The following is a 12,150-nucleotide window of genomic DNA, read 5'->3' as shown; positions in this document are numbered from 1 at the left end:
TTAAACATAGCCCTGCTTGCTCTCTTGGTCATGCCTCTGCGCTCCCAGGGAGAGGACGTCCTACCAGCTTATGGCAGTTTTATGCCACCCTGGTTATTTTCTCCCCACTTGTCAGCCAACAGATAACTGGGTCTCACCCATTATACACAGATCAGTCCTTGACTTCCAAGCTCATGGCTGCACCATGGCCTCTGTGTACTGGGTTTGAGGAGAAGGTGGGGAGAGCCCTAACTCAGGGCCTTTGTGTATTTATTTCTTCCTGAATGCCAGCCCCACCCTCTCATCAATATTCTTTCAGCGTCAGTGCAATAAAAGATCAAAGTTCTTCCTACAGGTTATTTGATTTCTTGGACACTATAAGGAAGTTAGTTTTTTGTTTGTTTGGTTTTGTTTTTGTTTTTTTTCCCAGAAAGCTTAGCTTTTCATTTTTACAAGAAGGTGATTCTGGAACAGACTGCTCCACTAGGCACCCTCAGGCACTGGCCACTCTGTCGTGCGGATTCAGCCCCTGGGGCAATATATTCAGACCTTACAGGTTTAACTTCGTAATTATGATGGCTTGACTTTCAGGGACATAGGGTAGTGTGGAAGCAGCTCAAACTCAAGGCTGACTTGAATCAAACCTTGACTCCAGCACTTTATGACTCTACCCCCTCTGAACCAAGTGTATCCTTCTGAAACTCCATTTCCCCTGTCTTATCTGCAGAATGGGGACAATATAATCTACCCCCTGAAAGTGTGGTAAGACCTAAATGGGTTTAGGGCCTCCCTGGTGCTCAGACAGTAAAGAATCTGCCTGCAATGCAGGAGACCCAGGTTCAATCCCTGAGTCAGGGAGATTCCTTGCCGAAAGGAATGGCTACCCACTCCAGTATTCTTGCCTGGAGCCTGGTGGGCTACAATCCATGAAAGAGTTGGACACGATCGAGGACAAACTCTCACTTTCCCTAATGGGTCAATCTCTGAGAAAGGCTGCTGCTGCTGCTGCTAAGTCACTCAGTCGTGTCCAACTCTGCGTGATCCCATAGACGGTAGCCCACCAGGCTCCCCCATCCCTGGGATTCTCCATGCAAGAACACTGGAGTGGGCCGCCATTTCCTTCTCCAATGCATGAGAGTGAAAAGTGAAAGTGAAGTCACTCACTCGTGTCGGACTCTTAGCGACCCCATGGACTGCAGCCCACCAGGCTCCTCCATCCATGGGATTTTCCAGGCAAGAGTACTGGAGTGGGGTGCCATTGCCTTCTCCCCTGAGAAAGGCTAGACCATTTTAATGGTCAAGTTAGCAACAGCGCGGGCGGCTGCAACCAGCACACTAAGCGTGGCCGAGAGGAGCTATCGCATGTCCAAGGTCAGGGGCAGAAGCCAGGAAGACCCCATGCCCGAAGGGCAGTGGCCAAGAGGAGTTATCCCACGTCTGAGGTCAGGGCAGCGGCCAAGAGTGCCAGGCTGTGACGGCGCAGGAACAGCCGAGAGGAGCTACCCTGCATCCCAGGTCAGGGGCGGCCAGGAGGAGCCACCCCACGTCCAAGGAGCGGTGGCTGCTCGGGCACAGGAGGGCCTAGAGGAGCTATCCCACGTTGAAGGTCAGGAAGGGAGGCAGCGAGGAGACACCCTTCATCCAAGGTTAAGGAGCAGCCGTGAAGAGATATTCCACACCCAAGGTAAGAGAAACCCAAGTAAGATGGTAGGTGTTGCAAGAGGACATCAGAGGGCAGACACACTGAAACCATACTCACAGAAAACTAGTCAATCTAATCACACTAGGACCACAGCCTTGTCTAACTCAATGAAGCCAAGCCATACCCGCAGGGCAACCCAAGATGGGTGGGTCATGGTGGAGAGGTCTCACAGAATGTGGTCCACTGGAGAAGGGAATGGCAAACCACTTCAGTATTCTTGCCTTGAGAACCCCATGAACAGCATGAAAAGGCAAAATGATAGGATACTGAAAGAGGAACTCCCCAGGTCAGTAAGTGCCCAACATGCTACTGGAGATCAGTGGAGAAATAACTCCAGAAAGAATGAAGGGATGGAGCCAAAGCAAAAACAATACCCAGCTGTGGATGTGACTGGTGATAGAAGCAAGGTCCAATGCTGTAAAGAGCAATATTGCATAGGAACCTGGAATGTCAGGTCCATGAATCAAGGCAAACTGGAAGTGGTCAAACAAGAGATGGCAAGAGTGAATGTCGACATTCTAGGAATCAGCGAACTAAAATGGACTGGAATGGGTGAATTTAAGTCAGATGACCATTATATCTACTACTGCAGGCAGGAATCCCTCAGAAGAAATGGAGTAGCCATCATGGTCAACAAAAGAGTCTGAAATGCAGTACTTGGATGCAATCTCAAAAATGACAGAATGATCTCTGTTCATTTCCAAGGCAAACTATTCAATATCGCAGTAATGCAAGTCTATGCCCCAACCAGTAACGCTGAAGAAGCTGAAGTTGAACAGTTCTATGAAGACCTACAAGACCTTTTAGAACTAACACCCAAAAAAGATGTCCTTTTCATTATAGGGGACTGGAATGCAAAAGTAGGAAGTCAAGAAACACCTGGAATAACAGGCAAATTTGGCCTTGGAATGGGGACTGAAGACTAACAGAGTTTTGCCAAGAAAATGCACTGGTCATAGCAAACACCCTCTTCCAACAACACAAGAGAAGACTCTACACATGGACATCACCAGATGGTCAACACCAAAATCAGATTGATTATGTTCTTTGCAGCCAAAGATGGAGAAGCTCTATACAGTCAACAAAAACAAGACCAGGAGCTGACTGGCTCAGATCATGAACTCCTTATTACCAAATTCAGACTTAAATTGAAGAAAGTAGGGAAAACCACTAGACCATTCAGGTATGACCTAAATCAAATCCCTTATGATTATACAGTGGAAGTGAGAAATAGATTTAAGGGCCTAGATCTGATAGATAGAGTGCCTGATGAACTGTGGAATGAGGTTCGTGACATTGTACAGGAGACAGGGATCAAGACCATCCCCATGGAAAAGAAATGCAAAAAAGCAAAATGGCTGTCTGGGGAGGCCTTACAAATAGCTGTGAAAAGAAGAGAGGTGAAAAACAAAGGAGAAAAGGAAAGATATAAGCTTCTGAATGCAGAGTTCCAAAGAATAGCAAGAAGAAATAAGAAAGCCTTCTTTAGCGATTAATGCGAAGAAATAGAGGAGAAGAACAGGATGGGAAAGACTAGAGATCTCTTCAAGAAAATTAGAGATACCAAGGGAACATTTCAGGCAAAGATGGGCTTGATAAAGGACAGAAATGGTCTGGACCTAACAGAAGCAGAAGATATTAAGAAGAGGTGGCAAGAATACACAGAAGAACTGTACAAAAAAGATCTTCATGACCCAGATAATCACGATGGTGTGATCACTCACCTAGAGCCAGACATCCTGGAATGTGAAGTCAAGTGGGCCTTAGAAAGCATCACTAGGAACAAAACTCGTGGAGGTGATGGAATTCCAGTTGAGCTGTTTCAAATCCTGAAAGATGATGCTGTGAAAGTGCTGCACTCAATATGCCAGCAAATTTGGAAAACTCAGCAGTGGCCACAGGACTGGAAAAGGTCAGTTTTCATTCTAATCCCAAAGAAAGGCAAGGCCAAAGAATGCTCAAACTACCACACAATTGCACTCATCTCACATGCTAGTAAAGTAATGCTCAAAATTCTCCAAGCCAGGCTTCAGCAATACGTGATCCGTGAACTTCCTGATGTTCAAGCTGGTTTTAGAAAAGGCAGAGGAACCAGAGATCAAATTGCCAACATCCGCTGGATCATGGAAAAAGCAAGAGAGTTCCAGAAAAACATCTATTTCTGCTTTATTGACTATGCCAAAGCCTTTGACTGTGTGGATCACAATCAACTGTGGAAAATTCTGAAAGAGATGGAATACCAGACCACCTGACCTGCCTCTTGAGAAATCTGTATGCCGGCCAGGAAGCAACAGTTAGAACTGGACATGGAACAACAGACTGGTTCCAAGTCGGAAAAGGAATACGTCAAGGCTGTATATTGTCACCCTGCTTATTTAACTTATATACAGAGTACATCATGAGAAACGCTGGACTGGAAGAAACACAAGCTGGAATCAAGATTGCCAGAAGAAGTATCAATAACCTCAGATATGCAGGTGACACCACCCTTATGGCAGAAAGTGAAGAGGAGCTAAAAAGCCTCTTGATGAAAGTGAAAGAGGAGAGCGAAAAAGTTGGCTTCAAGCTCAACATTCAGAAAACAAAGATCATGGCATCGGTCCCATCACTTCATGGGAAATAGATGGGGAAACAGTGGAAACAGTGTCAGACTTTATTTTTTGAGGCTCCAAAATCACTGCAGATGGTGATTGCAGCCATGAAATTAAAAGACATTTACTCCTTGGAAGGAAAGTTATGAGCAACCTAGATAGCATATTCAAAAGCAGAGACATTACTTTGCCAACAAAGGTCCGTCTAGTCAAGGCTATGGTTTTTCCAGTGGTCATGTATGGATGTGAGAGTTGGACTGTGAAGAAGGCTGAGCACCGAAGAATTGATGCTTTTGAACTGTGGTGTTGGAGAAGACTCTTGAGAGTCCCTTGGACTGCAAGGAGATCCAACCAGTCCATTCTGAAGGAGATCAGCCCTGGGTTTTCTTTGGAAGGAATGATGCTGAAGCTGAAACTCCAGTACTTTGGCCACCTCATGAGAAGAGATGACTCATTGGAAAAGACTCTGATGTTGGGAGAGATTGGGGGCAGGAGGAGAAGGGGACAACGGGGATGAGATGGCTGGATGGCATCACTGACTCGATGGACGTGAGTCTGAGTGAACTCCGGGAGATGGTGATGGACAGGGAGGCCTGGTGTGCTGCGATTCATTGGGTTGCAAAGAGTCGGACACGACTGAGCGACTGAACTGAACTAGCAACAGCCACTGAAGGTTCAAGTTCCCACAAAGAAACTCCCACCAGAGGAATGCTAATCCTCCAGAACAATCAGGTCTAGAAAGTGAAAGTGAAAATGAGAGTCACTCAGTTGTGTCCAACTCTTTGGGACCCCATGGACTATATAGTCCATGGAATTTTCCAGGCTACAATACTGGAGTGGGTAGCCTTTCCCTTCTCCAAGGGATCTTCCCAACCCAGGGACTGAACCCAGGTCTCCTGCATTGCAGGCAGATTCTTTACCAGCTGAGCCACAAGGGAAGCCCCAGGTCTAGAAGGGAGACTCTTTATTCATATGGAAAGAAAGAAAGAAGTAAATGATCCAGGGCTGGGTAATATCTCCGTATTTTTACAAATGCCATAACAAGTTTCCTATTGCATCTGAATCTGAATCATTTAAAAGAAAAAAAGAAAGTCCTGTTTTTATAATTCACAAGGGGGACTGGTTCCAACTTTTGATATGTTATTAACATCCTCCCCAATAAATACTGAATAATGGCTCTCCAAAGTCAAGGAGAATTTTCTCCTGTTTAGACACAGACAGGCTTTACAAATTGTCTGATCAAGGAAAGGACTAAAAATGAGAGGAGCTAGGTGGTGATCTCTAGGAAGAGGGCTTTATTTGTTCCAGAACCCTCATTCCTAGGGTAAGTGACAGTACCTGGCAGCATGTGACTCAAGGAAGAACTGGACTGCAGGCTCCTGCCAGGCAGTATAGAGCTGAAGCAAATTAGATTCTGCGGCAAAAGTATTGCAGAGAAGAGCCAATTTTGACTCCATTATGGAACTGTTTCTTTGACTCACTTTTCCCTGCTGTTATTATTAAAATCATACATAATGGCCTGCCTCTGAGGACCATGCCCCTCTGCCCGACTATTGGACTAAAGTGCCTTTGTTCAGCTCACAGGCTGGAATAAAGAAGAGATTAACACATGCCTTCCGAAGACTGGCCATTCCTGGAGATGCTCTGCAAGACTGATGGCCCTTTTTACTTCCTTACTGTCTCTCCCTCTCTATTCTGCCTTTTGACTTTTGTTCTTCACCACTTCTCTCTCTGGTTCCACAAAAGAACTTGGTATCCAGACCCCAACAAGATGGCTATTATGAGACATTAGTCTGCCATCTTCTCTGTCAGCAGGCTTTCTGAATACAGTCATATTCCTTGCCTCAATATCTCATCTCTCAGATTCATTGGCCTGTTGTGCGGCAAGCAGAGCGAGTTTGGACTAAGTAAAAGAAGGATAAATCAGTAATTCTTTCGTAAGTCATACTCAGTCCCTTCAGTCTTGTCCGACTCTTTATTAATTTCCCTCAGTTTCTTTTGCTATAAAATGAGATAATTATAACTATATAAGGGACTAACATTTATTATCACATCGGTTTTATCCTACATATGTTAATTATATTTAATCCTCATGGCAGCCCTGTGATTTATGTATATTAAAATCATCCCATTTCACAGATGAATCTTTTGAAGTTGTTGTTCAGTCATGTCCAGCTCTTTGCAACTCCATGGACCAAAGCACACCAGGCTTCCCTGTCCTTCACTATCTCCTGGAGTTTGTTCATACTCATGTCCATTGAGTCAATGATACCATCCAACCATCTCATCCTCTGTTGCCTCCTTTTCCCCCTGCTCTCAATTTTTCCCAGCATCAGGGTCTTTTCCAATGAGTTGGCTGTTCACATCAGGTGGCCAAAGTAGAGTGTTTAAGTAGCTTGGCCACAGAGCTAGAAAATGTCAGAGGCAGGACTGGAACCCAGACAGGCTGGCTTTGGAGCCCAGGTTCCATCAATGACTAGAGCTGGGGCTTAGCACAGTGTCTAGCACAGAACAAATTAATGACTCTGATTATAAACTCATAACTGATTATACCAAAAGGCTAGGATCCTCACCCCCGCCAAGTGCCCAATCAAAGGATGGAATTCCCCAGGCAGAGAGCGCAGTGGTCTTCCCATCATATGCCAGCTTTCCTGTCCCCAGAAACTGCCCTGGAACACTTAAGGGAAACACCTGATCTATCAGAATAAAAAGCTCTTCAAGGATTTGATGGGTGAAAATCCCAGGAGACTCTCAAGATGAGAAGGGGTCAAGGAAAGGGCACTTTATTTAGTCTTCCTTGAAGAGTTTTACCTGCACATCAGCAGATCCTAAGGCTAGTAATCGAAAAGAACACCACATCCAATAATAGGAGCAACAGCTGGCATTCATCATGTGCCAGACACTGTGCAAAATGCTTTTGCGACAGTTCAGGTTATCCTTTCACCAATCCTATGAAGTCCTATTATTGTGCCCATTCTAAAGATGATGGAACTGAGGCTTGAAAAGCGACTTGCCAAAGTCCCAGAGCTGGAAATCACTTCGAGATGATATTTGAATGCAGCTCTAGCTAGAACAACCACCATATAACTGTTCTTGCTACCTGAAATCCTCCCCAAAGCCCATCTGCTGCCATGGGAATCAACTGAAGCAGGGAGGACTCAGCACCCACTTTGTGTAACAAAAGTGGTAACAGATCCTGCCTTTCTCTCTTTGTATACTAGATGGAGAGTGGGATGCCAGGTGACACCTTTCCCTCTGCACTGAGCATGGGGGCTTCTCAGGAATATTCCAGAGGGCAAACAGGAACCTTGCTCTGTGGATCACACAGAAGGCAGGAAAGCTCCTTGGTAACCTCATCCCCCAGCCTCTCCTTCCCACTCTCTAGTGGGCAAACATAGCCTGTACTGTAGCAGATGTTTATTGAGTCCCTGCTAAGCGCCAGGCATTATTTTGAGAGTTTTATCTTCATTTGATCCAGACAAAAACGATATGGGATAGGTATCATCATTGTCCCTATTTTGTGAATAAAGAAACTGAGGCAGAGAAGAATTAAATAACTTGCCACACTCTATTAGAAAGTGATGGAACCTGGACTGGGCATCAGAACTACACAGACTTCATGATCAAACAGACCTGGGTTCAAATGTTGACTCCTCTACCGGCCACCGGCTTGACATTCCCTAAGTTGCCTAACCTCCCTGAACCTCAGTCTCCTCATCAGGAATATGCGGACACCAAGGATTATGGTAAAGCATAAAAAGTAATATGTGTTCCTTACTCACTGGACAAATATTTATTTAGCATCTACTGTGTGCCAGGCATTAGTAGTTTGTTTGCACCTGCAAACAAAACAGGGGGGAGAAAGTCCTATCCCTGTTCATGCACACTTTAACAGGGAGGCACTTACATGTTAGCTCAGTTAATCCTCACAATAACCCCATAGGTTAGGTACTAGTATACCCATTTCACAGATAGCGAGAAGGGGTCTCAGAAGCAGTTTATCCCCACCTCCACTTCATCCTTCTAGGAAATAGTGGAACCTGGATTAGACCTTAAAGACCAGACTCTGGAGTTTGATTTCCTGGCTTCAAATCCTGCTATTTCTATCTAATGGCTGTGGGCAAGCTTCTAAATCTGTCAGAGCCCAAATCTCCTTCTGGGAAAAATGGAACCAGGAGACCCTAACTCGAGAGATTATCCGAGGGGAAATAATGAAGCCCATCTAGAAAGCCTTTTCATAACTGTTCATGGGGTTCGCAACACGCAGAAGGCCGTCCTTTTTTTTTTTTTTTTTTTAACTGAGGTGGAAACAGGCGTGCAGAGACAGTAAGTGATTTGACTAAAGGCGTACAGCGCGTAAACGGTGTGATCCCTGGGAAACTTTCCTACCGCGGAGGTCCGCGCGCGGCTGCCTGGAGCTAGAGCCGCTGTCTTGAGCCCCCACTGCCCAGTTCCCGTCCCCGGATGGTTCTCCCGCATATCTCTATCCCACCCCAGCTCTCTCCCCTCTCCCCGCGGCGGCTGCACCTGCGGCCCCAGCCGCAGCCCCGCGTTAGGGACACGCCCCACTGGGGCGCCTGGTTCTTCCCATCTACCTCTTCTCGGAGCCGGGGAGAGGGCTCCTCCACGCCGCCCGACTCGGCGGATACCTGGGAAGGCAGCCCCAGCGTCCGCCCCGCACCCTGGAGAGCTGGCCTCACCTCCCACCGTCGTTCGCGTCCCCTGCGCCCGGCGCTCCCGCCGCCGCCGGGTTGGCTCAGCCGTGAGAAGCGTTGAGTGACCCGCGGGCAGCGGGTAGGGTGTGAGTCCCTGCACCCGCGCCGAACTTCCTCCTGGAGGGCCTACTACTTTTTTTCCTGGAATTGAGCCAGGTTCTTCTGAGCGCCGGGTTAGCACACCTGATGGCATCCGAAACCTCTATTCACTGCCCGAGTCTGCATTTATTCTTTGCTTCCATTGAGCAAACCTTATGGAGCGCCCAGCAGATGCCGCGCGTCGGCCTGGGTGCTTCGGGCACCCAGGGGACCCGGAGGGTGTGCTGGCTAGGGCTCCGCTCTCCAGAACGTTGGCCATTTGCCACATGTGGTTATAGAGCACTTGAAATTGTGGCTCCAAAGACTGAGATGTGTTTAAGATGTAGGACAAAAAGAAAAAAAAAGAGAGAGAGAGAGAGAGAGGTGTTTTTTTTTTTAAGCTCATTAACAAGTGTTAAATTCAATGTTAAAATGATAATATTTTGGATATAGTTTTTAAATGAAGTTATTACTAATCTCACCTGTGTCTTCTTTTCTAAACTACAGCTGCTTGAATGTTTAGAATTCTGTGTCTCCTATTATACTTCTATTAGATAATCCTGAACTGGGGCAGGAATCCACAGCCTGTTCCCAAATAACCTGTCCCAATTCTCCCTTCCAGAATTTATTCAGCCCTTCCTTATTTCCTCCAGGAAACACATGGGGGAGATCTAGTGTGTACCAAGCTTAAAGCTTGTGTTGATTCACGAACTCAGGAGTTTCCAGGGTGAAATCTGAAACTGGTCCTGGTACATAAAGGCAAGAGAAGGCCAGAGAAACAGGCAGGTCACTCCAGACTGGCAGGTTGCAGGTCTAACAAGCAGGAGAACCCACCTATGGAGGTGAGAAATGGAGTATTTCCTGCCAGGCTAATAAATAAGGCTGTCACAGTCATCAGTGATTCCAGCCCTCCGGGGCTGGAGAATACCTGTAATCCAGAGGCCATTGGGCTGCAGCCACTCCCCATGGTGAGCACGGAGGAAAAATGCAGGCTAAGCAGAGTACTGGCCCCAGTTAGCTGAGATGCATATGAAAGGAGTGATTTCAGTAAGCCCAGACACTTGCATCTTCCCAAACATAGAAAAGTGCTAAATTCCTTAACTTGGGATATCTGGTTTTCTTTAATTCACAAAACCACTTCTGATGTTCAGACTACCTGCCCTTTGTTGCAAACTTCTATATGAACTGACCCCCTCCCTCCACCCCCCAGCCTCCTCAGAGCAGTTCTTTCAGGGTCACTTGAGATGTTGTCCCCAAGCTCAAAGTCCTAAAATTTCCCACCAAATAGAACATAACTCTCAACTTTTGGGTTGTGACTATCTTTTTAGTCGACAGAGGATTGTCTTGGCCGCTGCAAGATCTCCACAGGTACCTGCCAGAATCTTAATGGTTTATAGAAAGACCTCAACCAGCTTCAGTCAGGTGCACTGTCCAGATGGCCTCAACAGCTCCTTCTGTCAAGGCTGCCTCCTTGAAACCAGCTCCCACCATGGGAAGGGCAGGCAGCATGTTCATTCCAAGGATGGCAGTGAGGGTGGCAGGGGCTGGGGAAGTGAGAAGCCTCCAACGGTCCAGTCCAGCTCACTGGTCCTCTAGTCATCACGTCCTCTCCGTGGCCTCCTCCAACAGCCAGACACTGGAGGAACAGAGCAGTAAGCAAAACAGATGCTACCAATGGCCTCGTAGAGCTGACTGCCAGGTCAGATGAGAGAGGGCTGGCAAATAAAGTGCACAGTGACTGGAAAGGACAAGCTAAGTAGTGGGGGAAATATTTGCAAATCATATCCCTGATAAAGAGGTAATATCGAGAACATATAAAGAATTGCTACAGCTCAACCACCACTACCACAACGAAAAACAAATAACCAGATTTAAAAATGGACGGAAGCTTCAATAGGCATTTGTTCAAAGAAGATATACAAATGGCCAATAGTCATATGTTCAACATCACTAATCATTAAGAAATGCAAATCAAAACCACAATGAGCTATCACCTCATATCTATTAGGACAGCCACTGTAAAAAAAATAAAAGTGAAAATTAAAATTGTTGGTGAGGATGTTGTTGGTCAGTTGCTCAGTCATGTCCGACTCGTGCATGCACAGCTGCAGCATGCCGGGCTTCCCTTTCCTTCACCATCTCCCGGAGCTTGCTCAAACTCACGTCCATTGAGTTAGATATGGAGAAATCAAAGTCCCTGTGCACTGTTACTGAGAATGTAAAATGGTGCAGCCATTTGGAAACCTGTATGGAAGCTCCTTGGTTTCCCAGGTGGTGCTAGTGGTAAAGAACTCGCCTTCCAATGCAGGAGACATAAGCGATGTGGGTTCAATCCCTGGGTCGAGAAGATCCCCTGAAGGAGGGCATGGCAACCCACTCCAGTATTCTTGCCTGAATAATCCTAAGGACAGAGGAGCCTGGCGTGCTACAATCCAAAGGTCCAAGGGTCGCAAAGAGTCAGACATGACTGAAGCGACTTGGCACACAGCACACATGCATGGAAGTTCCTTAAAAAATTAAAAGTAGAACTACCATATGATCCAGCAATCTCACTTCCGGGTACACATCTAAGAATTTAAGGCAGGATTTCAAAGAGGTATTTGCACACCCATGTTCACTTATTCATAATAGCCAAGAGGTAGAAGCAAACCAAATGTCCACCAACAGATGAATACATAAAGAAAATGTGTTATATACACACAGTGAAGGATTATGCATTTCCTCCTTAAAAAGGAGGAAATGATTTTCAATATCTTTAATATCTATAATGGAAAAAGAATCTGAGAAAGAATACATGTGCACACACACACATACATATAAATGAACCATTTTGCTCTATACCTGGAGCACTGTAAATCAGTTATCCCTAGATTAAAAAAATATGAGGAAAAGAAAAAAAAAAAGGAAAGTCTAGCATATGCTACAACATTGATGAACCTCAAGGACATTATTCTGATTGAAATAAAAATAAACCAGTTACAAAAGGACAAATAGTGTATCGTTCCCCTCACATGAAGTATCTAAAGTAGTCCAAATCATGGAAACAAAGTAGAAAGTGCTGGGAAGGCAGAGGAGGGGAGAGGGA

The 12,150-nt window shown here is 45.9% G+C and overlaps 1 protein-coding gene across 1 annotated transcript in view; it reads right to left on the bottom strand.

The window, feature by feature from the left end:
• TMC5 (transmembrane channel like 5) overlaps positions 1-9,105 on the bottom strand; it is an 83,659-nt gene extending 74,554 nt beyond the window's left edge. The window contains exon 1 of the mRNA XM_069570218.1: positions 8,973-9,105. The gene's annotated coding sequence lies outside the window, so the exon portion shown is untranslated. The remainder of the gene's footprint in view (positions 1-8,972) is intronic.
• Positions 9,106-12,150: the final 3,045 nt, after the last annotated feature.

This window comes from Ovis canadensis, chromosome 24, assembly GCF_042477335.2.
Source record: "Ovis canadensis isolate MfBH-ARS-UI-01 breed Bighorn chromosome 24, ARS-UI_OviCan_v2, whole genome shotgun sequence".
NCBI lineage: Eukaryota > Metazoa > Chordata > Mammalia > Artiodactyla > Bovidae > Ovis > Ovis canadensis.
This window is presented reverse-complemented; position numbering and strand designations above follow the sequence as displayed.